The sequence below is a fragment of the Miniopterus natalensis genome, chromosome 8 (genome assembly GCF_054644295.1).
Source record: "Miniopterus natalensis isolate mMinNat1 chromosome 8, mMinNat1.hap1, whole genome shotgun sequence".
In the NCBI taxonomy this organism is placed as follows: Eukaryota; Metazoa; Chordata; class Mammalia; order Chiroptera; family Miniopteridae; genus Miniopterus; species Miniopterus natalensis.
Window position 1 is genome coordinate 31,523,647 of NC_142088.1, and position 27,495 is coordinate 31,551,141.

General features: G+C 35.9%; 1 protein-coding gene across 7 annotated transcripts in view; it reads left to right on the forward strand.

Moving 5' to 3' along the window:
* Positions 1-27,495, forward strand: part of CALCRL (calcitonin receptor like receptor) — an 86,885-nt gene that overhangs the window by 21,987 nt on the left and 37,403 nt on the right. Inside the window, exon 3 of one of the 7 annotated variants that reach the window (XM_016213132.2) lies at positions 3,161-3,346. The exons of the other annotated variants lie outside the window; for them this stretch is intronic. The gene's annotated coding sequence lies outside the window, so the exon portion shown is untranslated. The remainder of the gene's footprint in view (positions 1-3,160; positions 3,347-27,495) is intronic. 7 annotated transcript variants of the gene reach the window in all.

The window sequence follows — 27,495 nt, forward strand, 5'->3', positions numbered from 1 at the left end:
AAGTTGTTATTAGATGTGGAGAAACTACATAGTCTTTTTCAAGTTGCACTGACCCATAAAATAAGCAATCAGTTGAACACAGAGTACTTATCTTGAAGGGTTTTTAATCACATTTGAAAAGCTTATTCAGTAGGAGAGACTCATACTTATGATTAAGAATTAGCCAGAGTCCATTATATTCCAAATGAAATAGTCAGTGGAGTATAGATTTTCTCTATATAGAAAACCCCACATTAAAAACAAAACAAAAACAAAAAAAACAAAAAACAATGCCTCACCCACACACAAAAAACCTTCTTTCACTTATATATGTTATTATTATCGCCTATCCTATCTCCTAGGCCTTTTTAAAGCATGCTATCAAAATAAATTCGTTCTTTTTTTAATGGAATACAGCAATTTTGACAATATCTTTCCTCTTCCCAAAATATGCATACCCTAGCATGAATGTGACAAAGTGAAATTATCAATCAGTCTATGCCACAATTCATTTATACCTACAAGAGTTATAAACCTGCTAGGCCTTAACTTCCAGCCAGCCCTTCATCAAGTGTCCATATTTATATCTTTCTGAGATTACCTAATTTCCTGTGTGTTACTCCATCAGTCATAATATACTTATAAATGGCTAGATGGGCAAATATTTCTACCTTGTGGCTTATACCAGTAGTATATAGAGTCCTGCTAATATACCAAATGATATATTATTTATATGTCTACTAGCTATTTAAAAAATGAAAACACATTTACATTTATTGATTCCTGTTAAAGCGAGCAAATGTCTATCTAAATTAGTGGAAAAATTACTAGGCCCTAGGCAGAAAGAAAGGGTGTGGCCTATGAGGAAAGCACAGTCACTTACTGTATTTTACAGGCAGTTCCTGCTGTAGCTAAAAGTTCTTTGCTCACCGAGACTGCTGGAGATATAAGACAAAGGAAAACACAACACAAATACTTGTAGCTTTAAAACACTGAATTTAAAGTCTTCCTGCAGATGAGAACCAGACCCTGGATTTAAAGGAAACTAAAGCTATTGTTCAACAATCCTACCAAAAAGAACTGGCAACAATGAGTTAACTGGAGCAAGCCTTTCGACCCACTCATAGCTGTGGCCTGTTTTACATGATTCCCAAACCTCCAGATGAAAATGCAGCACCTCTGTTAAATTTTTTGTCTACATGACACCAAAGATCACCTTCAATAAGAGAAATTTGAGTAACTGATAAATATCAATTGTCATTGTAAAGAATTATCTCATTGGGCATATTCACATTTTTTAAACAAATTTGGCTATTGTTAATTAGCCTTTAAGCAGGAAAGTACCTAACTCTGAAGAAAAAATTATGAACATAGTGAATTTGTTATTTTTTATCTCACATATAAACATGTTTTTCACATTTACTATATAATTAGTAACTCTTATCTTTAAATCATTTGGTATTCCATTTTATAGAGCATGCTAATCTTAGTTGCTTATTTCCTGAAAAAGTTTATTATTCCCTCTTTACTTTCAATTTTCCTAAAGCCTTTGGACATTCATTAAAGCATCCAAAAAACGGTGACCTGACACATAATCTGCCATATCAGGGAAACTATGACAATACACATAAACAACAAAATCACAAAATACTTTAGAATAAATTTTCCCATCATATGAGTAAGTTTTCTGAATCATAGCAGACCTTAGAATTTGTCCTTACAGTAAATCATAAAAATAGCCCTTGACAATATCATATTAAGATAGGTTTTTTGTTTTCTTTACAGGGGAGAACGTTCTTGAGTGCTTTTATAATATCTGAGATTCTACATGACCTTTGGTGGAAAAGTATATGTGAATCAACACAAACATAGATGCAGGGTGGGGCAACAGTAGGTTTACAGTTGTGAGCATATGAAGCACAGAGTTTATTCTTGTATTATTACATATTAATTATTGTATTATTGTCCATACAAACAACTGTAAACCTACTTTTGCCCCACCCTTTGCATACATACATAAATACACGTACTTTGAAGCACACGTGCTCAACTTAAAATGCATTCTGAGAAAAAAATCTCTGCAATAAAAATGAAGAGAAAGAAGTATGTTTGTTCACAAAGATGTATTAAATTAAAAAGAATAAGACTATACTTTTTTGGTTCTCACTTTGTAGTGGCTGGTTTTGAAAATGACTGTATCTTTGTAGCCAGAACAATTTTTCTGTTACATTCTGTTATTATTGTCTTTAATTGTTTTGAGGGTCAAATATGTCTTTGAAATATTTTAGTAGTGAACAGGGAAGAGCCATTTTTTTCTCTTATAAGTCCTTTGTAAATATTGTAAAGTTAATTCTAATTTCAATTCTATCAGGACTCTATAACTTGGAACACTTTGGTGCCATTTCTGGGCACAAAGCTTTAAAAAGCCCTATATTTGACCTTCTAATATATTAGCTTAATAAATTTGTAGGACTAGAATGATCCCTACAGTTTTTTTATATGGACCCTACATTGTTGAAGTGAAAACTGGAGAAGCAGGCAAATTAAAAGACTGGTTAAAAGAAACAAAATAGTAACCTGGTATAACAACCAAAATTAGTATCTCTTTCTGTTCAATACACTTGTATTGATTATTGTATAAAATAGCCACAAACCACCTAATCTTGCTTCTTAGAAGTTATTGTTAATATTTTTAATGAGTAGTTATTAGGTTCTTCTAAATTTAATGCTACAGATGGCATGAGTTAAGCCTCGGGTCCTGATGTTCTGTTTTGAACCATTTCAAATGGTATGCGTTTCTACCAGAATTAAATGCAAAAAATATCGGTACTTAACTGTGTGTATAATTAATTTTAACAGAAAATACTGAGTTAAAAGTGTTTTCAATGATCCATTCTCCTAAGCTGTTAACTGGTTACACATGTGTGACTTATCCAAGGGGTACCTCACTGTACAATCTTCCAAAAATCATGTTGCAAATGAGATACTTTTGGAGTCAGAAAGATCTCAAGTCTTATGATTACTCATAAAATGAGCAATTTCAAGGCAGAAGTTGTGTAGTATTATTTAATACAGTCCACTTTTTTTCTGAAGTATACTTTAAATGCTCAATATAAACAAAGAAACCAAACTGAATGTGAAAGAACAGTGAGGATTATTTGTTTTAATATCTTCCCTCTAGGATCTACCATGGTGATGGGCTCATAGTAAGCAAATTCTCCACAAATGCTGGCCTTTCCGTGATGGTCTCACTCTACAGGGGCCTGTGCTTCATCTAAACTTCAAAATACTACTGATAAATATCTACAGCCAGCGACTATCTGGGGGAGTGAAATACATCTGGGCGCAGAGGTAGTTCTGGTTAAAAGTATGTATGTTTTAGAAGTCAGAGAGTCACAGCTGCAATCCTAGCTTGCTCACTTCACTTGTGAGATGACTTTGAGCTTTAGTTTCCTAATCAAATCTGGAAAAATAGAAGGGAGAGTGTAATAATTCATTACTCTTATAACTGAATGTGATTTCATGCTTATACTGCCTAGGACAGTGCTTCAAACACCGTAAATAGCTGTTCCTAGTTAAATTATTTTGTAATTCATATGTCAATTGTTATTAAAAACACCAAATTTAACCTTGGCTCATACTATTTTTGATATTTTGGCAATAGATTTCTGAATGCTACCTCAATGGCTTCCTGGCAGTTTCTGCTCACCTTTTATTAGTTATTGGAAACAAATGGGATGCTTGGTCCAAAGAGCCCTCTTCTTCCCCATTTCCCACTAGCCTCCCGCCAGCATCTATATACTTGAGATAATATGTGAAGGAGCTTTGAAAGAAAATAGGAGGTTGTTCTGTGCTTTGTCCTGTGGGACGTAAGCTGTGGTGATGAGTACATAAAGATTCAGAGGGTGACACGGTGCTATGCTTTACTGGTCCTCTGGGCTGCTCTGAAGAATCTAGGGAGCTGAAGTTGGAGGAGAGATTTCATGAGAGAATTAGTCAGCTCTGGACAGGAACTGTGCTGTCTTAGGGCTCAGGAGGCAGCACAGCAGAGGGAAAGTTAAAGGCCAGTTTCTATCAGTTCTGTACACACAACAGGACTCTGGCACCCCAGGGGTTTAAGACTTTGAGAGCACCAGGAGATACTGTCTTTGTGATATAATTTTTAGGATGAAGTAGTAAGAAATGGCTACAGTGAGATCACTTCCAGTGACTCTGAGGGCAGAGGGTATAGACAAAGGAGGTCAGGGAGCTAGAGAAAGAGTGCTGTGTATTGGTCCTACCAAAAAGACCGGCTTGTGAAGCGTCCCTTTACGGATTTCAAGAGAAAATTGGGACTTTACAGGATGGGAGGTCCCATGTGCTAAGATGAAATTTGTGGATTATTGACAATATGACTTGATATCAGGGGCTTCTGGAGGCTAACAAGAGATTATTTAGATACGATTCAGATAAATATGTAAATAGCATTGTAGGTTTCAAAGTGTTTGAATTTATGAAAATAGTAAGTGAACTGTGTGATTACCTAGCTTAAAGCAGCTTGTGCTTTCCCATGAGTCACCTGGCAATAAGAAAGTATGTGATGTTTTGTAATAAAGTTATTTTCCAATGGGAAAAAATGAATATAGCTAATTTCACATGGGAGGTCTTGCTGCTGACTTATGTAATCCTAAGGATTAATCTATTCCTGGTTCAGATAGTTCTATCTAAGAAAGGCAACATGTATATTCTTGTAAATAAGCATTCACACATAATCTTTAGTGTGCTCAGAGAAAATTCTCAAATAGCTTTGAAACCCTTACCTCAAACCTTTCTTGGGGAGGAGTGAGAGAAGGGATTAACCAAAGAATTTATGAGAATATAGGCAAATCCCATGAACAAAGACAATAGAGCAGGGAAGGCCTGGGGGGGTGGAGGGAGTGAGGAAGAGGGGGTCAATGGGAGGAAAAAGGGGGACATCTGTAGCACTTTCAATATTATCTCCAATTAAATTTAGATTCCCAATTAAGTTGTATGAGGTCCTTAATGACTTATTTTCCTCCTGGCAGTAGTTGACAAGAATTCATAATAAGTTCTAATGTATTCTTTTAATAATTTTTTTGTCCTACCCTGAGCTTTACTTTAGCTATAGGCAAATAGGTGAAACTTGCCAAAGGCATCGTGCTGTATAATGATCTTCACCACAGGGACAGCTGCCTCTCCCTATTGGTTAATTTATTTCCTTTTTCAAAAGAAAAAGAGATGTGATTATGACTATGAGTCTATTGGAGCTATACTTTCAACCAGTTTCTTCCTAACAGTATTTTTACACTTTGAAAAAAAAGCAGTTCAATAAATAAGAGATTTTTCCAAGACATACATTATGAATATTATATCATAATCTCATGAAAGGACTTTGATCTCTTCCAGAACTAGTTCATTAAATGATTCTTTTAGCCCTGGTTGTGTGGCCCAGTTGGCTGGAGCATCATCCTGGGCACCAAAAGATTGCAGGTTCAGTTCCCAGTCAGGGCGCATGCCTCGGTTGCAGGTCAATCCCCAGATGGGGCACACATGGGAAGTAACTGATGGATGTTTCTCACATCAATGTTTCTCTCTCTCTCTCTCCCTTCCTCTCTCTTTCTAAAACCAATAAAAGTACATCTTGGGGTGAAGATTAAAAAATGAACCTTTTAATCAAAATGACTCAATACAAAAAACAGATGCTTCTCTTATGTTCACTATCTGGGAAAGATATGATCTTTCAAAAACAAGAAATATTAAAGACTTGATTTTAACTTCAACCATTACATGAAAATTATTTTTAATATTCTTATTATGAGAGCTGTCTTAGAAATGTTAGCATGTATTTCATTTAATAGATTTTGGAGTAATTTCTAATAGAAATGTACCATTCAATGTGATAGTAGCATCAGTTCAATGATTAGTTGAGCAAACAGAGGTTGTTGGCATATGAGCCAGCTTCTGCTTCTAAAAAGGTTAGCACATGTTTCCGGAACTAATAGTTAATCATGGCATTATTTAAACTGCTATATTTAATGGCTTAATATTATACTATTCATCTTTATAATGCCTTAGGCAGATATCATAGATCCTTAGGGGTAGATTTATATCTCTAGTTTAATCTTAGGAAGACCTTCTTAACCTCACACACAGTAAATATTTTCTTCAGTTAATATAAATTGCTCTTTTGCAAATTAAGATATATTTCTTTGTTATAATTTTAATAAGTGAAATGGCCTATTTATTAATTAGAAAGTTTTTAAAATGAAATCACTTTTATGATACCATTTATAAAATTTTTGGAACTTTTTCTCCAGGTTTTACTTTAGAGATAAGCTCTAAGGACTGACTCTACCCAACTGGATTAGTTCACTAGGGTTCACGTAAAGAACTGCCAGACTGGGTGGTTTAAACAACATCACTAAAATTCCTCCCAGTTCTGAAGGCTGAAGGTCCATGATCAAGGTTGTGGCAACCTTGGTTTCTCTTGAGGCTTCCCTTTTTTGCTTGCAGATTTGTCACTGCATCTTCACCTGGCCTTTTCTCTGTGTGAGTATCCCTGGAGTCTCTTGTCTTCTCATGAGGACATCAATCATGTTGGATTAGGGCCCCACACATAACCTCATTTTACCTTAATTACCTCCTTAAAGGCCCTATGTCCAAATACAGTCACATTGTGAGTTAGGGCTTTAACATATGAATTTGGCGGGAAAACAGCTTAATCCATAATGCCAATAGTTTCTAAGAAATTATTTCAAAGAAGATGGAGTTGAAATAGGTAAGACTAATTTGAAAAATTTAAAGTTATCACAGTAATAACTGAGTCAATTCCCTTAAGTAAAACATAATTATATCTTCTATAAGCCAATAACCCAAGAATTTAAATTATGTAAGAGCTTCTTACATATCAGCCCTTCAGTAAGAGTTTTCAGGAAGAATGGTTCATACATTATTTATACTTAAAAACTCTGTTATGGCTGAGTGTGAAATTGATGTCAGAAACACTACTAGTTTCTTGTCACAGACACTATTAGATAAAGGAGTTCATAAATTTTTTCCGTATTAGTTAGTATATTTGCAGATCTCTAGTTTCCCTCAGATTCTCCAAAAGGATCTGTTTCTCTTTTCTTTTGCTTCACTATTTTTCAAGGATGCCCTTAAAAAAAAAAAAAAAAAAGTGTTTATTTTGTGTGCTGATCATGGCCTGAAGATAGATTTACTTGCTGATAGACACAGTTTGAGAATTGGCCTTGGCTGTGCTCCATATTCTCTAGGATTTCATCAAAACCCCTTTTCATGTCAACAGTTCAAAGGCAAATATATAAGCATAGCCTTTAGCCAAAGTCTCAACATTTAGGAACTATTTATCTAAGCATTTATCTAGATTTTCCTGTGTGTGGAATCGTCTCATATCCTATATCCCATATCCTAACATCTGGAGCTTTCACACTTTGACCAACAGAATGCACAACAACCTCTTCTCCAGGAACTTCAGTATATTGCTATTACTGTCATTGCTACTTGATTCGCTCCCCAGTGTCTACCCCTAACCAAGTCAATCAATCAATCAAACAATCAAGAAATAAAATTATTTTCTTGTTTTATGGGAAATGAAATTCCTGGATGAATGGGGGATAAAGTACAAAAAGAATAAACACATTTCTCTAGCTGCCTTAAAATAAAAACAAAAACACGTACATTTACAAATTTCAGAGATGTTAATGAATTTGGGAAGATGTGTGCGTCAATTTTCTGTCTGTTGGGTAGGCACTGGCTGTTTCTCAGACCAGCTCTGCATGAATTATGTGTCTCCACAGTCCTGAGAAAATCTCTCTTAAATGTCATTGTTTCCATGGGTTTTTCTTCATCTGTGCATTCAATGCAAGGGTGGCCTAAAGACAGCAGATAGCATGAAGTGCATAGGTTGCCAGTCAGATGCCATTTTGGCTGAGATTCACATATATACTTTGAGTTTAGGCATTATTTATTCTATTATGAGTTTGTGTTTTCAGTCTCTTACAGGTTTAGCCGCTAATAATTATGACCTCTCTTCATGCAAAGTGGATTTTAAATGAGTTCATTATGACAAGCTGCTACCTACGTTAATGTGTGAGCAGTGGGTTTAAAATGTGGTTATCTATTTAGAACTTTATTATTTAAAGTTACTTTTATATTTAAGAATGAATTACTGTTGACTAACATTGAAGAACTGAAAAACCTCCTTGCACAAAAATGCTAATTGACTTTCTTGGGCAACTACAGTTCTATGACTTTCCCATACTGACACCCTAATAAAACATGGTAAAAAAGAGAACTCTCCTTCCACACGTGAAATTTTCACATAAATGGAAATATTTGCTGTGCTGATGTCCCAACTTATGGTGCTTTCCATTCCTCCTGCTGGGTGACAATTAATGGTATTCATTTCAGTAGGAAACTTGCATCATCATAATAACTAACATTTATGAGTGCTTACTAATGTTTCAGAAAATGTTCTTAGCTCACTACATACTAATTTCTCATGTAATACATCAGCCTTAAATATGATATAATTATTCCCATTTTATACGGATATCAAGATAAGAGGGATAAAATGACTGCCTAAATTACATAGATACATAGATAGTATCAGTTTAAACCAGATTTAACCAGTGACTAACTCCATAAAAAATAATCTTTCTCATTTGTCCCAAGATATAAATTTCAGCAAAGCTACACTAGGTTTACCTCTCTGGTATTTTTTTTATATTTATTGAGGCATAAATCACAGTTTTTTATGTCAGTCCTGGTGCTCTCAAAACACAAGGTACAGCGTAAATAAAGAAGAGTATTTCAAGGTCAGGCCAATAACAATTACTTTGGGGAATTTTTCTGTCACAGCTGCTGAAGGTAAGAATGATTTTCTTTATTTGCTAGACACTTAGTCTGCCCTAAACCTCTCTTGTCCTTTTGGAATGTGAATAATAATGTCAAATAATATTATAGTCCTATGACATTCTCTTGCTTTTCTCATATGGCAGGGGCGCAGATAAAATTTAATTAACTGGTAAAAAATATGATATAACATTTATAGGTAGAGAAGCCATCAGACAGAGATAGCAATTACCTTAAGGTTTAAAATATAACTGCTAAAAAGAATCACATATAATAATATATGATGTCAAGGAAAACAGAATAAATGTTTGAATCTCTTTGAAATTTGAAATTCTGATATATAAGTATCATGCCCATTTGATATTCATGCTTTTCTCCCATTCTTTGTTACTGTTTTTGCTGAAGTTACTTCCCCTATACGGAATGTGAAATATTCTCTCTCTCTCTCTCTCTCTCTCTCTCTCTCCCTCCCTCCCTCCTCCCCCTCTTCTGGCCCCTCCACCTCTTCTTCCCCCTTTTCTCTCCCTCCTCTTCATAGATACTTAGATTACCGTAATATCTCTATTGGTGCAGAGGAAAATCCTGACACTCTACCACTCTACTACGGTTATTTCCTAAATCAAAACAAGTTTTAAAAGCTGATTTTATGGATGGGGGAGGAAAAAGACATTAATGTTGTAAGTCCTTTCCCAGGGACTTCGGAACTACTATCCACCATTATTTAGTAAACAGAGTCAATTAAAGGCATTCACATGTAAAACATTCCTTTACAAAAGAGCTCACAGTGATTGCCACAGTCCTGGGATAAAACTGAGGGGAAGGAGAAAAAGAGAGGAAAAGAAAAGACTTTGAACAAGCCAAGATTAATTGTAAACATTTTATGTGCTCTGAATTAATTTATTTGTGCTCTCTTTAAAGTGTAATTGCTACTTAATTTTTAGGAAAAAACAAATTCTATATTCCCATGAAATGTTTGACTTACAAACTGTATCGAGCATGGAGGAAGAGAGAATAAAATAAAAAACTGAGACCACTAAAGATAAATGGCTATGCTCAAATTACATAAAACTTGTTTAGTTAGGGAACCAAGAAACACACAGAGGTTGGGATATTAATAAACTTAATGCACGAGGCACAAGAAGCCTTAGATCACATCTGCTGATGGAACCAGCCTGGAGGTTTCCTTGTGATCCCTAGATTTGGTTCAATTGAAATCCTAGAGTTATACATATTCAACCTTATGCTACTGGAATTTTTTTAAATGCAACATTTTAGCTAAATACATGCTTATTGCTAAAGAAAACTTTAATATCAAACAGTATATATTTATAGCTCACTGTGTCTCAGTCATCTATGCCCAAAGACTTCTCATTCTTTTATTTTTAAATTTGGATTTTTTTCCCCTCTTAGAACATAAAAGTCAATGGTAGCACAGATTTCTAACATTAACAGGCAAAAATAAAATTTTGAACATGCACTATATAAGAATTAAACCCAGGTCATCAGAAAATGTTCAAAACTTTCCCATTTTAGTTGCCATGTAATCACCTACCAATCTTTTAAAAGTTTTCTTCAAAAGTATTAATGTAATGGGGAGATGACGAGACCTCAGTTCTTGCCTTATTGAAGAAAAGATTTCAATCAAGAGACAGAGTGTAGCAAAGTAAGAAAGAATTTATTGGACATAGCAAAAAATATACTTATGACAGTGAAACAAGGAAGGGCATAGATGAAGTAGCAGGAGAGCCTGGGCCGGGCTGCTTTGGCTCCCTGAGAAGTCAGAGATGAGCTGCGGCTGCCCATTGCTCCCCTGGTTGCAAGTGTCCTGGGGGTCCCTTAGAGGGGAGAAGGGGGAAGGGAATGATTCAGGCCTGCTCCCCTGGGGGAGAATATTGGTTGGGTCCTTCATCCTGAGCATATTTATCTCTCTCTTGCAGGTGAAAATCTTAGGGGAGGTCTCAGGGAGGTTCTCAATAGAATATTCATCAGCTTTCCAGGTGTGCTCTTCCAGGGTTGGGTGGGGGGGGGCGGCTTATTAGTTCATGAAGCCAGTCACAAGGCAGCCACAGAGTCACCTGTCTGATTTTGCTGCTTTTCTGGGCCTGGAGATGAAATGCCACTGTGACCTGGATGCTATCTTCAGGGAAGAAAATGTCAGGGCATCTAAACTGCATGACAGTTCTTGTCATCAGTGGGTCTTGGGGCTTGGTTGGTGGGTTTAGAATGTGGATGTGCAATCAGTTGCTTTAGGACAGTTTTAATTCCCTATATGGTTTGATCCTGGTGTCCAGCAAGTCCTGTCCAACAGTCTTCCTGGTGTTTGTTCTCTTGTGGCAGGAAGCTTACAAATGGCGGTTAAAGATTATATTGCCCTGTATTCCTAACACAAACCATTTTAACTAGTCTTATACTCTTCCTAAATACACCTTAATTTCACTGTGATTAGTCTTTGTAAATCATTAAAACGTTAAATATTATGACTATGGGCACATATTTTGTAATGGATAATCATTTCATTTATTTATTTAAAAATTTTATGACACACCAGGCAGTGCCCTGGGGAACTAAAGATTAGTGAGGCAACACCCTCCAATGCCCTCAAGTAGCTCTCACATTTAGTGCAGAAGGTAAAAAAGCAGATCTAAGTCTATGTGGTCAAGTGCGTCTTGAGGGTGCATTAAAAGGCATTCAGCCTGTGATGTAGGCAGAGCATGAGGGAAGACTGAGGAAATAAGGAGCTCAGAGAAGCTTCCTTGAGGGTGGTAGGGCCAAAGTTAAGTCCTGAAAAGACAGGAATCAGATCCTTCAGAAAGCATCATTTTCTAAAATTCTGCTCTTCTTACATCTGCTGTTGAATGATGTTGACTCCACACTCCTTCCCTGAATAGGAAATAAACTGGGAGACCCTGTCCTCTGTCTTCCATCTCTCTCTCTCACACATATGAGCATGGGTGTGTGCAAGCACAGACACACACGCTCTGCAAAAGGGGCCCAATCACACCTTCCTTCAAACACTTAGTCTCTTACTTTAAGTACCAACCACAGTAGAACAACCAGTGCTTAGTTTAAAAGATCATAAGTATAAACAAATAAACAAATAATGTTAGGTTCCCCAATACATCCATACACCCTCTTTATTTTATACTTTTTTTTTTAACCCTCACCTGAGGATTTTTTTTCCCATTGTTTTTCAGAGAGAGTGGGAGGGAGAGAAACGAACATCGATGTGAGAAAGACACATCGATTGGTTGTCTCCCGCCCCCGCCCAACGCGGCTGGGCACCGAGTCTGCAGCCGAGGTGCGGGCCCTTGGCTGGAGTCGAACCCAGGCCCCTTCAGTCTGCAGGCTGCCGCTCTAACCCCGGAGCCAAACCGGCCAGGGCTACTCTTTTTTTCTTCCAACTGGTATGATCTATTATGCAGGGGCAGAATTGTCCTAACATTTTTTTCATAACAAATATATTTAACAGAAAATTTATGTCTGAATTGTGAATTGAATATTCTGTACGTCTTCAGCAGTTAAAGATTTTATAAAAGTACATTTTTTCTTACAAATAATTTTTATAAAATCGTGAGAACTAAATCAAAATATGTGCAGTTTTACAATATTAGAAATTATTTTTGAACTTAAAAAATCATTTTCTTTGCCATATTCAAGCATACCAACTTTTTTTGTTCCTGGAATGGTAGTGGAGTGGTCCAGATTTAAGTTTTGACCATACAGAAGGCCATGATGAAACTCAGCTGCATCACAGCCCCATGTTGGTACTATTTTATATTAAAGGGCAACATTATGTTTTGAAACAAAAAACTTTTTTAATTAAATCAACACATTAACTTCATTTTGTCTTAATTATTCTGTGTTATGTTTATATTATGTATGTATTATGTTTTAATTATTTTGGATAACAAAATAAGCTTAGCTAATATCTGCTGCAGGTTTTTTTTCTCTCCTTGAACCACTTACATTTTATCTCCAATAACCCCCTGCTATTTCCATATAATGGATTAATGGATCCTTTGGCCTCCCTGGTTTTCTTTTTCTTTTTTTACTTTTATTTTTAATTTTTTAAAAATATCTCTTTATTGATTTCAAAGAGAGGAAAGGAGAGGGGAAGAGAGAGAAAGAAACAATTAATGATGAGAGAGTCATTGATCGGCTGCCTCCTGCACACCCCCAACTGGGGATCAAGCCCACAAGCCAAGTCAGAACCAAACCTCGATCCCTGTATCATAGGTCAATGTTTAACCCCTGAGCCATGCTGGCCAGGCTCCCTGGTCTTCTTATTCCAGGAATTGATTAAGCAAATGAAAAACAACAACAGTTGATTATGCAAATACAGAATTCTTCAAAGGTCTGTGTTTGTGACAAAGCCTAGAAAACTTCCTATCCTTAATAACATTGTCCTGGGCGACCTAGAGAAAAGCAGAAACTTGAGCAATGGGGTTTATTGCCATTGTTAGAGGCATTAGAGGAAAGCTTCATATATATCTCTGTGCAAGTGCAGAGCAAAGTGGTTTTGATAAGTGATTTTGGAGACAGTGCCCATTGTTACTTCCACCTAGATATGTTAAATCCTATGCCTTGTGGCTGATAAAGTCCTCCTTTACAGAAAGCTGAGAGAGTTGGCACTGTTAAATATTCACATATAATTTTACTCAGAATTACATGTCACGTCACTCAGACCAATCTAAGCAAACCAAGGCTTTCCCTTTCTGCTGCAGGGGTGAGAGACCACTTCTCTTGAGTACTTACCACTTTCCAGATTGTGGTAGGTGAGTCTTAGGTTATTGCATTTAACATTCACAATATATTTAAAATACAGGTATTGTACCCCTCTGAGAGTTACAGAAATCCACAGAGCTGTTGCAGGTTAGGTTTCTGCCTCCATTCTCTTAGTAAATATGGCACCTGGTATCCAAAACTATCCACACAAAAATCTGTCCTCTGCCCTGCATCTTGCTTTCTACTGTTTTCCTGTCTTTTTTTTTCTTCCCAATACAAGTGGCCTGCAGTTATTTTTAAAAAATTGCTGTTATCTGCTGCCAAGAGCAGCACACTGTTCAGAGAGATGTATTAACTCCTGCCCTCGAAAGCCACATGTGACTTTTCCAGCCGTAGCCTCCACCAAAGTCCATCAGACTGTGTTTATCTTTTATTTATTTTCATCTTTTTTTTTTTTTCCTGAGATTGCTATTGTTAGGGCTGCTCAGAGAGACTTTCGATGGGAAAACACTTCTCAATGGAAAGACAGATACACATAGTACTACAACCGAGTTGCAGGCTGAGAAACAAGCCCTAACAACACATGGGATTCATTTCAAAGCAATCAGTACAGATCTCAGGATGCTGTAATTTTTTTTTTCTTTTGCTCAAAATAAATAAATAAATAAGTAAATAAGTAAATAAATAAATAAATAAAAAACAAACAAATGAACTTATTAGGTACCTAGGAAACCATTCCATATTATCCTGTTTTAGATTATTTAACTTTAAAAAAAAAAAGACTTATTTTCTGTAGTGATTTTATTTTTTCTCTTTATTAAGAAAAAAATTTGCCCGGCCAGGCATAGCTCAGCAGTTGAGCGTCAACCTAGGATCCAGGCGATCGGGGTTCAATTCCCAGTCAGGGCACATGCCCGGGTTGCGGGCTTGATCAATGACTCTCTCATCATTGATGTTTCTATCTCTCTCTCTCCCTCTCCTTTCCTCTCTCTGAAATCAATAAAGATATATTTAAAAAAAAGAAAAAAATTCTATTTCAGTGAACATATTTTTCAGATTTAAAATGGTGACTTTGGGGGAGAGTTTCTTTTTTTGCTTCCTCAGGGTATTTTGCATTTTCATGAAAATACACTGTCTTAAGATTCAGTAAGAGAAGGGACAATTAATTACAGTTTGCTAAATGTTCTGCTGTTGTTAAGGCTTATTACACCATGGAACGCGTGACAGAGCATTTTTTCTTTAACACATCCTGGTCCAGTTAAGGCTGAAATTCAGAAAAAGTGCTTGGCACAACAATTTAGCAGGAAAGAAAGCTATTTTAAAAGTCTTTTGGGAACATGTTTGTGAAACAGGAAAAAACATACATTTGAGTTGATAATAGCTCTCCATAAAGGTTAGACGCTCTGGAATGGATTTGCCATCTTTTTTCACAGGGAACGTGTTGTCCTTAAGCAGCAGTTCTCACTTAAGCACAGCTTAATTCAGCAAGGAGCATCTTCCTGTGCAACTTCTTTTGCATTGGAAAATTTATTTTTAAATTACAGTCCAGATTTAGTTATAGGAGTAAATAATTAAAAATAAGCCGAGTTTAGATGTACAAAATTAAAGCAGTTTGTAGAATGCATCATAGGACTGTGTGCCTAGCAAATGTCTCAAGTCACATATTTAAGTTTCTACTCATTAATCCCCCAAAGAATCTCAAGTTGTTCTCAGGACTGCACCTTTACCTCCACTCACACAAGCCTTGATCATTTGTGTTTCTAGTTCCTTGTCCCCAGGAAACTCTACCACTGTCCTCTATCAACACACATTCTTACTTAGTTTTAATCCCTTAAACACTAATGTTTTGAATTCTGCTCTAATTCAACTTACATACACACATTTTAGAATATATTGTCTACTCCCTTCCCATTATAGACTGTATTTCTGGACAAAATGCCACCATTTACTGTTCTATTATGTGATGATGGATGTGAAATTTCTGTTTCAAGGCACTTTCTTACTGATTTCCAGAACTATTTAGACAAACGCTCCCAGATATTTTCTTCTTCAAAACGTCTGATCGGTGCTCAGATATGTTCCCACCATCCCCTTTCTTCTTCTATGTCCCCTATATTAGTGATTGAAACTTACGCAGATACCCATGTTAGAATCTGGGGAATCTGTTTAGGTTTCTCATAACACTAAGTTCTCATATCCTCATAGAATAAACCTTTTTAATATCTCTGGCATTTAAATATCTCTCTTCATCCCCATTATTTTAATTCTCAGTCCCAGGTTCCAGGCCTTATGATTATTTTCTTGCCCCACTTACTTAGAAAGGGCAGTATTTTAATTTGCCTCTCTACAATTGTCCTCATTGCCATCTGTGAGTCAGTCATTCTATTTCTAAAATGAAAATCTTGTCATAGTGCTCCACTACTCAATCCCCCTACAACATGTATTGTTTGGTTTGCTTTTTGCAACCAGATTAGCACATACTGGAACACATGTCATTCCTTCTCAGGATGGTGCCCTTCTCAGGACACTATTGATGCATCAGTTTACTCTAAGTCAGTCTCATCCTTAGCACTGCTCAGTGCAGCAGTCCTGCCTGCCTCCGCTAGTAAATCAGGGTGGGCATTCCAGGTGAAAACCTCCACTCTAGAACCTTAATTAAAACTCCTCAAAATGACAGAACGTAACAACTTTAATTTGCTTCCCCGTCTGCCTGGGAAGTTCCATTTCTTATGTACCTGTATCTTTCAATCACCTGGCACTTTCAAATTACTGATTTGTTTGAAACTCCATGTAAATGTCATATTCTCTCTCTTTTTACATGCACACACACACACACACAAATACTTCTCTCATGTAAAATATATTATTCTATCTGATCAGACACTAAAAATATTTATTGACTACCTATAATATTTTATTATCTATATTTCTACATGTTTTTCTCCCCCTACCAGGGTTTGATTATCTCTGAAAGCAGAAAGAATAGCATTTCTGGATCCAGAGTACTTAACATAGCTCTTGGAATATATTTGTTTTTAAATAAATATGCTTAAATGAATAAATAAATAAATTTTAAAAATACTAAGATAGAATTGTGTTAATGATTGTAAAAAGTAGAAATCCTTTAAAGAAAAAAATTTCGGTGCTATCAACATTCTGTTTGCTTCTTTATAAAAATAATGGAAAATAGAGTTAATTTTATATAAAGTGTTCATTTACCAGAGACACACATTGATCTTTTCTTCTTCCCTCCCTCCCTTCCTTCCTGCCTTCATCACTTTCCTCTTTCCATCCTTCCTTCATTTTCTTTTCTCTAGTAGTAACTCCATACAAGGGAAATAGTCCCTTTGAGATATAAGTCCCAAGGGATATAAGATTTTTAATACTGGTAATTGCCAAGAGTGAACTAAAGTTCAATAATTTTTCTTCACTTTCTTGATAATATTCCATATTGTTTTTTGTTGTTATTGTTTACAATAACAATTAAAATATGTCACAAATGGAATAAAAATATTTACATTTATATACAAATTGTCAATTTTCCACTTTCATCAAAAATTAAATGAAAGATTGTAGAAATGAGAAAAGGGAAGGGAAGGAAGGGAAGGAAGGAGGGAAGGGAAGGGAAGGGAGGGAAGGGGAAGGGAAGGGAAGGGAAGGGAAGGGAAGGGAAGGGAAGGGAAGGGAAGGGAAGGAAGGGAAGGGAAGGGAAGGGAAGGGAAGGGGAGGGAAGGGGAGGGGAGGGGAGGGAGGGGAGGGAGGGGGAGGGAGGGGAGGGGAGGGGAGGGGAGGGGAGGGGAGGGAAGGGAAGGGAAGGGAAGGGAAGGGAAGGGAAGGAAGGGAAGGGAAGGGAAGGGAAGGGAGGGAAGGGGAGGGAAGGGGAGGGAAGGGAGGGGAGGGGAGGGGAGGGGAGGGGAGGGAGGGGAGGGGAGGGGAGGGGAGGGGAGGGGAGGGGCGGGGAGGGGCGGGGGAGGGGCGGGGGAGGAGGAAGGAAGGAAGGAAGGAAGGAAGGAAGGAAGGAAGGAAGGAAGGAAGGAAGGAAGGAAGGAAGGAAGGAAGGAAGGAAGGAAGGAAGGAAGGAAGGAAGGGAAAGAAATCACTGGCAGGAAAAAAGAGTTCCTATCTAAACCTAAGGAAAATTTTCTATATTACTACTATACCTTTTACCTCAACTGTATGTAATGGCTATATTTTTATAAACTAAAATTTATTTCTCAAAGGAAATTTAATATTTTCAGTATGAATTAAAAAGTAGGTTCTGAAATCAAATTTCAATGAAAATGTACTTTTTCTTACAAATCTCAAACATGTGAAATAGAATTACTTTACTTTTTGTTGTTATTAAGTATGAGAAAATGTGTCGAATTGAGGATCAGTTCAGAGTTTACACCCATGGGATGCTCTGTAAGCTAGGTAGATTTTTGGTCAATCTGTTTTGTTTTACAATGTGAACATTATTTGCCTGTTGACAAAGGAGAGAGAGAAAACTAGATGTTCTACTCAGAAAAAATATTCCCTTAGATACACATGCCCTCCCTTTTTTTTTTTTTTTGCTTTACTTAAAAAAACAGCTTTATTAAGATATAAATCACATACTATATAGTTCACTAATTTAAAGTAATACAATTCAATGGTTTTAGTGTATTCACCGAGTTGTGCAAGTATCACTACAATCTAATTTTGGAACATTTTACCACTCTAAAAAGGATCCCTGTACCCTGAAAAGGATCCCTGTACCCGTTAGCAATCACTCCCCCAGCCCTATGCAGCCACTAATATGGTCTCTGTTTCTAAAGATTTGTCTATTCGGAACATTTCATATAAATGAGATCATATAGTATGTGTCTTTTGTGACTGTCTTTCTTTTTCTAAGGATAATGTTTGCATGGTTTATCCATGTTGTAGCATGTATTATTATCCATGCAGTAGCATGTATTATTATCCATGTAGTAGTGTGTATTAATACTTCTTTCTTTTTATTGCCAAATAATACTCCATTGTGTGGATATACGATATTTTGTTTATCAATTTATCAGTTGATGGATATTAGAGTTGTTCTCATTTTTTGGTTATTAAAAATAAGATGCTGCTATAAAAGCCAGGTACAAATGTTTGTTTGGACATATGTTTTTATTTCTCTTGAGTATATACCTAGAAATGGAATTGCTGGGTTATATGGTAACTCTGTGTTTAACATTTTGAAGAACTGTTCATCTATTTTCCAAGCACCTGCACCATTTTAGATTCCCACCAGCAATATAAAGGTTATAATTGCGCCACAGCCTTTCCTATACTTATTACTGTCTATCACTCATATTGGAAATAACCTACTGTGTATGAAGTGCTATGTTACCAAAGTTTTGAATTGCATTTCCCCAGGACTAATGATGCTGATTATTTTTTTATGTGCTTATTGGTATTTTTATATCTTCTTTAGAGAAATGTCTATATAGACCCTCTGCCCATTTTTAAATTGGGTTGTTTCCTTATTATGTAGTAGTGAAAGCTTTTTTATATATTCTAGATACAAGTCCTTTATCTAATAGGTGATTTGCAAATATATTCTCCCATTCTGTGAGTTGCCTCTATATATTTTTCATGGTATCATTTGTTGCACAGAAGTTTCTAATTTTGATGTAGTCCAATTTAATCAATTTATTTGTCACTTGCACTCTTAGCATCATATCTAAAAAAAAAAAATTACTTAACCAAAGTCACATATGTTTTCATCTAAAAGTTGCATTTACTTTTTAAGCTGACTATAAATATTTTCCCACAGGCACATAATAGTTGTGGATTATCTGAAGGCATATACTGAAATATATGTTAAATTTAGAAAAAAACAATCACTCCATATATTTTGTGGGCTGGAGGGGAGGGCAGTTAATATCTGAACTCCTATTGGCTGGGCTTGGTCTATGCTTTGGGAATGAGTAACAAGGCCCTGCTTTGGTGAAAAAGAAAATAATCTGTAGATATTTAGATTACAAAATGTAAAGGAGCTTTAAATCATCCTTTTATGGGTCAGGAAACTGAGGCCTGGCTAACTGACTAACCTAAGAATATGACAAAGTGTCTATAAACCAGGCAGAATGAAGTATGGAACCCTAGTAATTTTCCCACTACACCAGCATTTCTCAGAATTTTAGTTAGAAATGTTTTGGTTGCAAGAGACAAAACTCCAAATCCGCCCTGTTCAGGCATAAAATGTAACTTAATGGCTACATTGATGAGAAAGTCCATTACTATAGCTGATTTTGTATATGACCAGGTTCAAGGGCTCTAATAATGTTATAGGATTCTCCACCAATCCCCAGCTCTCAGCTGATTGCTTCTGCTTGGCTTCATTTTTCAAAAAATAGGTTTCCTCCATATGATAGAAAGGAAGCATGGGGATGGCCTGATTATTAGGCCCTACTTGATCTGCAGAAAGAGAAACTCTTCCTGATAACAGGAACAGAAATGTCCCAGGGAGCATTCTGATGGTGTAGTGTGGACTGCATTTCCATGCCTAAGCCATCCCAAATGAGAAGAGTGTGCCTGCCTGACCAGATTTCAGTCACTTTCTACCTCATTGACCAGGAGGGCAGCCTCACTTGAACCAGAGGGAATAGATTCTCTATAGGAAAGAAAGCTTCATTTTGTGAGAAGAGATAAGGTGTGCTGGATCAACAGTATCAAGAGTTTCTGTGCTTCCCAAATGCTGAGGTTTGCTAGTAGGTGCTGTATAAAAGTTTTCTGAGAAAGATTGAAAGCTCCAAATAACAAAAATACCATAGCTTTGGTAATGGACTTCTACTGTGTTATGTAAATTAAAGTTCCAGCCAAATTATATATTTTCTGATTTTATTGTCTGTGGAAGAAAACATCTCTTCACATAGAATCTGACTCCCGACTTTATGGAAAGGAAACAGGTGTAAAGCTCTTAATCCAAAGAGCTGGAAAGATGAATTTTGTTTCTATGCTTTTTGAGCAAGAAATTCTTTCCACATTAGATCTCCTGGAGGGACAGTGTTCCATCAAGTATAAAGAAATTTTTTTTCAGGCTCCCTCCCACCTTTTACTAATTGGGCTTAGATTTGGCCACTTGCCTTATTCACATATAAAGAGCGTGACCAAAATTACCGGAAAATGGTTAATTATGCCCACAATGGGAAAATTATTTCCGTATTTCAGAGTGTAAAATCAAGTCCCAAATCACAATATTATCTCTTTAATAGTTATTCAACTATTCAACCTGGAATGTTCATTAGATAAGCAAGTAAGCATAGAGTCAATATTTTTTTTTTTTTTTTTTTTGCTATTTCCAATTCATTGTTAGTAGAGGCTATTAAAGTCAACCTAAAATTAAAGTCAAATTTGGAAGGTTTTATATCTTGATTTTAATTTGATTACACATTATAGTCTTTAAGATGTGACTGTTTCATTATAATTTATACAAATAATGTGCTAGAGCTTTAGTTTATATAAGCTCAGTACTAAAAAATATGCAGTTATACTAACTTGATTTACATCATATTTGAAAGATACTTGTCATCATTCGCTTTGCTTGACATTTTCATAACTGACTTAAGTGACAATAAAAAACAATCATATTGTTTCTGCAGAGGACAAAAGACTCAAGATGCTTGTGACCACCACCTTGAAATATAAGGCTTATTTTACTTATAATGCTATTGAAGTTGTGGCAAATAACTTAAAACATGTATAGACCTACTTATATCTCTAAATATTTTAATGTGATATAATAATAACAATAATAATAATAGCTAATATTTACTGAGGTCTGAAAGTTTATGTACATTATTTCATTTAGCCTTCTGGTTTAGGAACTATTTTGCAATTGAGAAAACTATTTTTACAGTAGTTGTTTAACTTGCAAATATGAGGCTGAGCTGGTTTTAAAAATCAGGAAGCCTTACTCATATTTGTAACCAATACAAATACTTCCTCTACTTGGAATTGGGAGGTAGCACACATTGTCCCTCTATTATGCTAATTATTAAATGTGAGTTGGTTGCTACTTTATTTTAATATCTTTCTGGAAAAAGGAAAACTGCATCATCAATCAATGAGATGATATTTACAATGTATATTTTCTTAGCATGTGGAATTTAATAGTTATAACTGAACTCAGGTGTCTCTTCAAAAATAAAATACTTTGTGGAAGTTTCTGTGAGAGTTTTAAATTGACTTTTTAAATTGAGTATTACATGTACTTTTATATACTAGGTCATTCAAAGGTTTTTGATGAATGAAATGTAATGATCTTTCTATTTTATTGATTACTTTGTTGAGTTTATGCATTGTTGAATCATTTTTTAACATGTCCTGTTATTTCCGGCACTCTATAATTTTTAAATTTTCACCAAGCTCATTTTCTGTTATATGCAAAAGAGATTAAAAGCCAATGTAGCCAAAATTCAGACTGTTAGTTTCCAATCCCAGGAGCATAGGGTTCTTCAGTGATGATGACAATAAGCTTAGTTTGGCCTAGATGAACTGATCAGATTCCATTCTGAGAAGTCTGGGAAGGGGGCTTATGAAGAAGTATGTTTGCTTTTCTAATTTCAGTTTTCTGCAGTGGAAAAGAGAAAATGAGGCTTTCCCCAAATGGCCTTTCAAAAGTGAAAATAGCTCTAAGAAGAAGCAGTACAGGAAGAGGTGGAATCAAGATATGATTTTTTTTGGCCTAGATACCTTTTTCCTGAAATCCCATGTGACAAAAGAAAAATCATCTAGCCAAATGGTCCAATTTCCACTGTCTTAGATTCCAATGAAATTGATAGTAGGAGACCGAGGGAAAGTCTTCCTGAGCCAGAAAAAATAGTGTCAGGAGTGACTTGGTTTCAAGGATATTTTGGATTTGGGATACTTTGAACAAAACCGTTCCTATATACTAGCCCTTTTTTTTTCTTTTTATATAAATTTTGAATCTACTCAAGGCTTACGTTTATCTTATCCTACCCATTTGTATTATAAATGAGAGGCACCTGGGGAGTCTATCCAGGTAGATACATCTACCAATATCAAGCTCATTGACAGAGTAGTGTCTGAGGTCCAGAACTAACTTCTTGTCTAAAATCATTCCTCTTTAGGACTCCTATGGACTGCTTTTAAAAAAATGAACTAAGCCCCTAAACATAACATTACTGCTCTCCAACTTGATAGTCTTGTTGAGGGCAGAAACCTTAACATATATTCTCTTCCATCTCCCTACATAACTTGGTGAAAGTAGACACTCAATAAATAGGGTAAGGGGACTAATTGAATTTCTAGAAGTATTCCTTAATTTAAAATTCATTTTTAAGTGCTCAAAAGTGAGACAGTACGTGTGGTTTTTATTTTGGTACCTTATCAGAATGGCAAATTTGAATTATCAAGTCATTTACTAAGGTAAGATACATACATACATATACAGGGTGTCCCCCCAAAATATATACACACTTTAACAGCTGATAGCTCAATTTTCAAAGTGAAATGTATTATAATAAACACTGCCTTCATAATCATTTAATGTGTGTGTATACATTTTGGGGGGACACTCTAGATATACCTCAAATAGCACATTACTAAGAGCAGGAATTAATAGAAACTGTGAGAAAGAAATAGAAATGTTTTTGTTGAATGAAAGTTAAATCAAATGCAAATATTCGATGGCTAGGCAAAATAAGTGGATAAGCAAAACAGAAATCTATTCTGTACTTTTTAAAACTTAATTATCTAAATAAATGACTCAATTCTCTGAGTCAATATGTTATAGGGCAAAGCACCCCAGAGAATCTGAGTTCTTAGCTTGGGGTCAGTCCTAAGCATCTGTATGGCCTTTGCCAAGTCAGTATGTATGCTGGACTTCCTTGGTTCATTCAACTGGCATTATCATTGCCATGAAACATAGAATCATAGGTTAATCATAGCTTAAGATCACAGAAATAACTAATGATGAAATAACTAATGATTTCTAGGTATTTATTATGCAATAAGTCCTTTATATTTATCAAGTAATTTAACACAAACAATCTGACAAGGTGAGTTATGATAAAAGTTCTTGGCAATATTGATTGAGCCACTACTTACTTATACACCCATTTTTAAGCCAGGATATATGTTTAGTGAGTTTAAATGTTGCAAGAACTTGAGTTTGAAGTTATGTTTCTCTGACTCCAGCGTATATCTCCTAACAAGTATGCATTAGAAAACAGGGAGCTAAAGATCAAGTTCAGTACCACTTGTCTTCTAGTTGAGTAATCAAAGCAGAAAAGAGTTGTATTAATTTTGCAAAATCACACAGCAATTTAGGAGGAACTGGAAAGAAATTCTGCTAGCTAATGTGATTGTCTTGCACTATAATGAATTAATTCTAAGAGGAATGACTGGCTAGCTGGGAAGCAGAAAGTAACCACTCGGGTTTGATGGGAAAACGTAATTTTTGATTAGGTAATTTTGATTAGGTAATTTTTGTATTAGTTTTCTACTAAACCTGTAACAAATTGCCACAAATTTAGTAGCTTAAAACAACACACATTTACTATCTCATAGTTCTATCGGTCAGAAGTTCTGTGAACTTTTTAGTTTTCAAGTCTCACAGGCCAAAGTCATGGTGTTGGTAGAGCTGTGTTCTCTTTTAGAGGTTGTGGGAGGGAAGCTACTTCCAGACTCATTCAGGTTGCTGGCAGAATTCAATTCCTTGAAGTTGTAGAGCTGCAATCCCCATTTCCCTGCTGGCTATTATTAGCTTGCGGGCCACCTTTATCTCCTAGAGCTTACCCCTGGACCCCATTCACGATGAACTAAATCTAAATTTCTTGGAGTAGAATCCAGGCAATGATCTTTCAACTCAATTAAATTCATTCTGTTAGTAATTTACTCAAAACACACTTTCTATAAACCCTTTCTGCCCCCACTCTGCTAGGGTTAGGAGTCATGAGATGGATGTGATGTGTGTCCTATTCTTATTATGCTCACTTAATTACAACATAACATTATACAGTGTAAGACAGATATTTGAATAACTTGCTTTGGCAATTCTAAGACATTAATTGTGCCTGGAAATATTGCAAGATATTTTGCTTGATTTATACTTGATAGTTCTTTCAAAAACTGTCTGGCCAGCACCTAGAGTCATAATATAAAGAATATAAGTGTGTCCAGGTTTCAGCATGGCCCAGTGAAGATGATGTCTTTGAATTGTATTTCCCAAAATGTAACAGGCCAAGAATGTCCTTGGGTGTTTACTAGAATTCCAGATTCCCCAGTTCTTCTAAAGATTTTGATTCAGAGGGTCGGTGGTGAGGCCCAAACATGTTCAGAAAGTTCTGGTGGTGATTCTGATTGGGGGTGGTCTATGGACTCAACCCTTTGAGGAACACTGGTTTATGCTACATCAGTGATTGGTTGCTTGTTTATTCAAGATCCTAAAAAATAATGCAAGCCCCAAGCGATGTTATAAACAAAGATGTACAGTACGAATTTCTTACATCAGTAAGAGATCCTTCAGAAAAAGAAGCCTCTTTATGCTTGTTTTTCTTACTGCTTTATGTCTTGAAAGTATTAGGGACATTCTAGGCCATGATATGGGATGGGGGGGGCATTTTACACTGGTATTTCTTTCTCGAAGATTCTATTTGAAGTAAAGACAGTATGTTGCAGACTAATTCTAGTACAAAGACTTAGATTTTACCACATAAATAAATAAACATAAAGAGCAATGAGGAGAGAATGAAAGGTAACCACTTGCCATTTTTCACAGATGCACAGTCTATTCAACATAGTGTAGAATGACAGAGAGAATGCCATACAGGTGGGAATATTGGAATGGAGAAGAGTGCTGGTTCCTTGTTCAGATTCAGAAGAAATGCAGCTTATCTAATATACCACCAGTGAAGGCATGGACAGATAGGAGCAGCCCCACTTGGCTCACACAAAGGCTCAGGATACCGAATGGCAAGACAGTTATGTATTGGAAATGCTTCTGTTAGCCAACATTATAGTGACTGGATAAATAAATTGAGAAAATAATATAACTCAGGGTCTAAAGTATCTAAGATATTTTGGAAATGGAGGAGTGGAAGATGAAAGTTGTGTTTTTTTCTTAATCTTGGATTGATCATGTGCTTTTAGTATTAGGGTTAGACGATTCAACTAAAAATAAGACTTATTATAAAGAAAAGTAAATTAATGGAACGTGTACGTAAGAATAATAAAAATTTGAGGAGAGAAGAAGCAGGTTTGCAGGGCACTGGTGTGCTTTTATAGGGTTTATATATTTGTGTTCTGATAAATCAGTATTGATTGTCCCATTCATTTACAATTTTTATGTGAAATAAAGCACGTTTTTACATTAAAGTAAGTCAAGAAGGTTGGTTAAAATTTATGAATTTGAACATGTAGATCTGTGAAAAATATCTTGTGGTGAGATCTATGGCGATTTAGAAAAACTGAAAACAGAATGATGTTATATAAAGCTCCAAGTGACTGGGAGTTATTTGAAGTTTTAAGACATTCTTTATTTCTAGAAGTTCTTTCTGTGATTAAATAAATCATTTTTATCTTCTTTTGGTGATTCTTTGGACAAGAAGCACAAAGTCTGTTTAGAAATAAGCTATTTTTATTCCATGAGTACAGTAAAGAAAATTATTTTGTTTCTAATAGTAGAACCAAATCTTCCAGTTTGTTTAATTTTGAGAAGTGAAAACAAAATAGTCCTTATGGGAACCATGAGGGTAGCAGTTAGAAAGAGAAATTGCCAGTAACAGCTACTAGTACCATTGTGCTTACAAGTACACTTAAGAGTTTAAAATGAGTGTTCTCCGTTTTGAGGAAGTTCTTTTCCTACTACACAAATCTAAGCACACTTGAAAAAAGTCCACTGGTAGATTTAGTCATTCAACTTGACCTCCTCTAATTAAATACTTGATCTCTCCTCAAAATTGAGTAAGAGCTACTACATTTCACAAGGCAACATGCAAATCAGTGGTCACTAAAGAATTTAACAAGATCTGAAAGAGATTTTCCACGATTTGCTTAACAGCTTTGGTTACTGTAAGATGTATTTTAGGAAAGATAAATTTAGAATACGGTAAATACAGAAGAAAGAACCACTTGCTGAATAAACATGTTAGAGGCAGCATGCAAAGAACCAATGAGCTAAACCGAGGAATACAATGAAACAGATCTCCTGATAAGAATCACGCCATTGTACCTACCAATATGAAACTCAATTTAAACTTCCAGATGTATCTGCAATGGTGTTATCTACATGTCTGTTCATGATCCTTCCATTATTGATCTAGAGAACTCTTGCTGAAAGGGGTGATTCCTCTATAACTACTACTCACTGCCTGCATCTGCTGGCAGGGAAATTTGATTGGTAGTTTGTAGAGTAGCTGGCTCAAGTGAATTGGATCACCACGTACAACGGACATTGCCGGATCTCACAGGGAGTATGGGTGCTCACTGTGTGTTTCAAAGCCACCCAGACTTGCTGCTGCATCCTTGGTAAACCCAGGGGCCAAAGACCTGCAGCCTTGATTAGGAGTGCTATAAGAGTACACAGTGCAAAATTCACCCTTGTTCCTAGTGGCCCATTTTCCAGATCACTAGAAATAGGGTGAAGAAGGAAAGCTATAAAGTGAAATTACTTGCATTGATAAATATTTTGTGAACTGAATAAAGTCCTCTTAAAATACTGGTGCCAGAATGATGTAATAAGGAACAGTGAGATGTTTCACTAAGACACTTTTTGGAACTTTGATTGTGAAGCCTACTAGATACGCAACAAAAATAACTACTAATGTTGGGTAAAACACTTTTCAAATATGTTGGGTTTAGGAAAACTCCAAACGTGTTTTTGGAGCACCTTTCCCTTCAATTTTTGAACATGCATACATATTAAAGGTAATTTAATACTCATGTGTA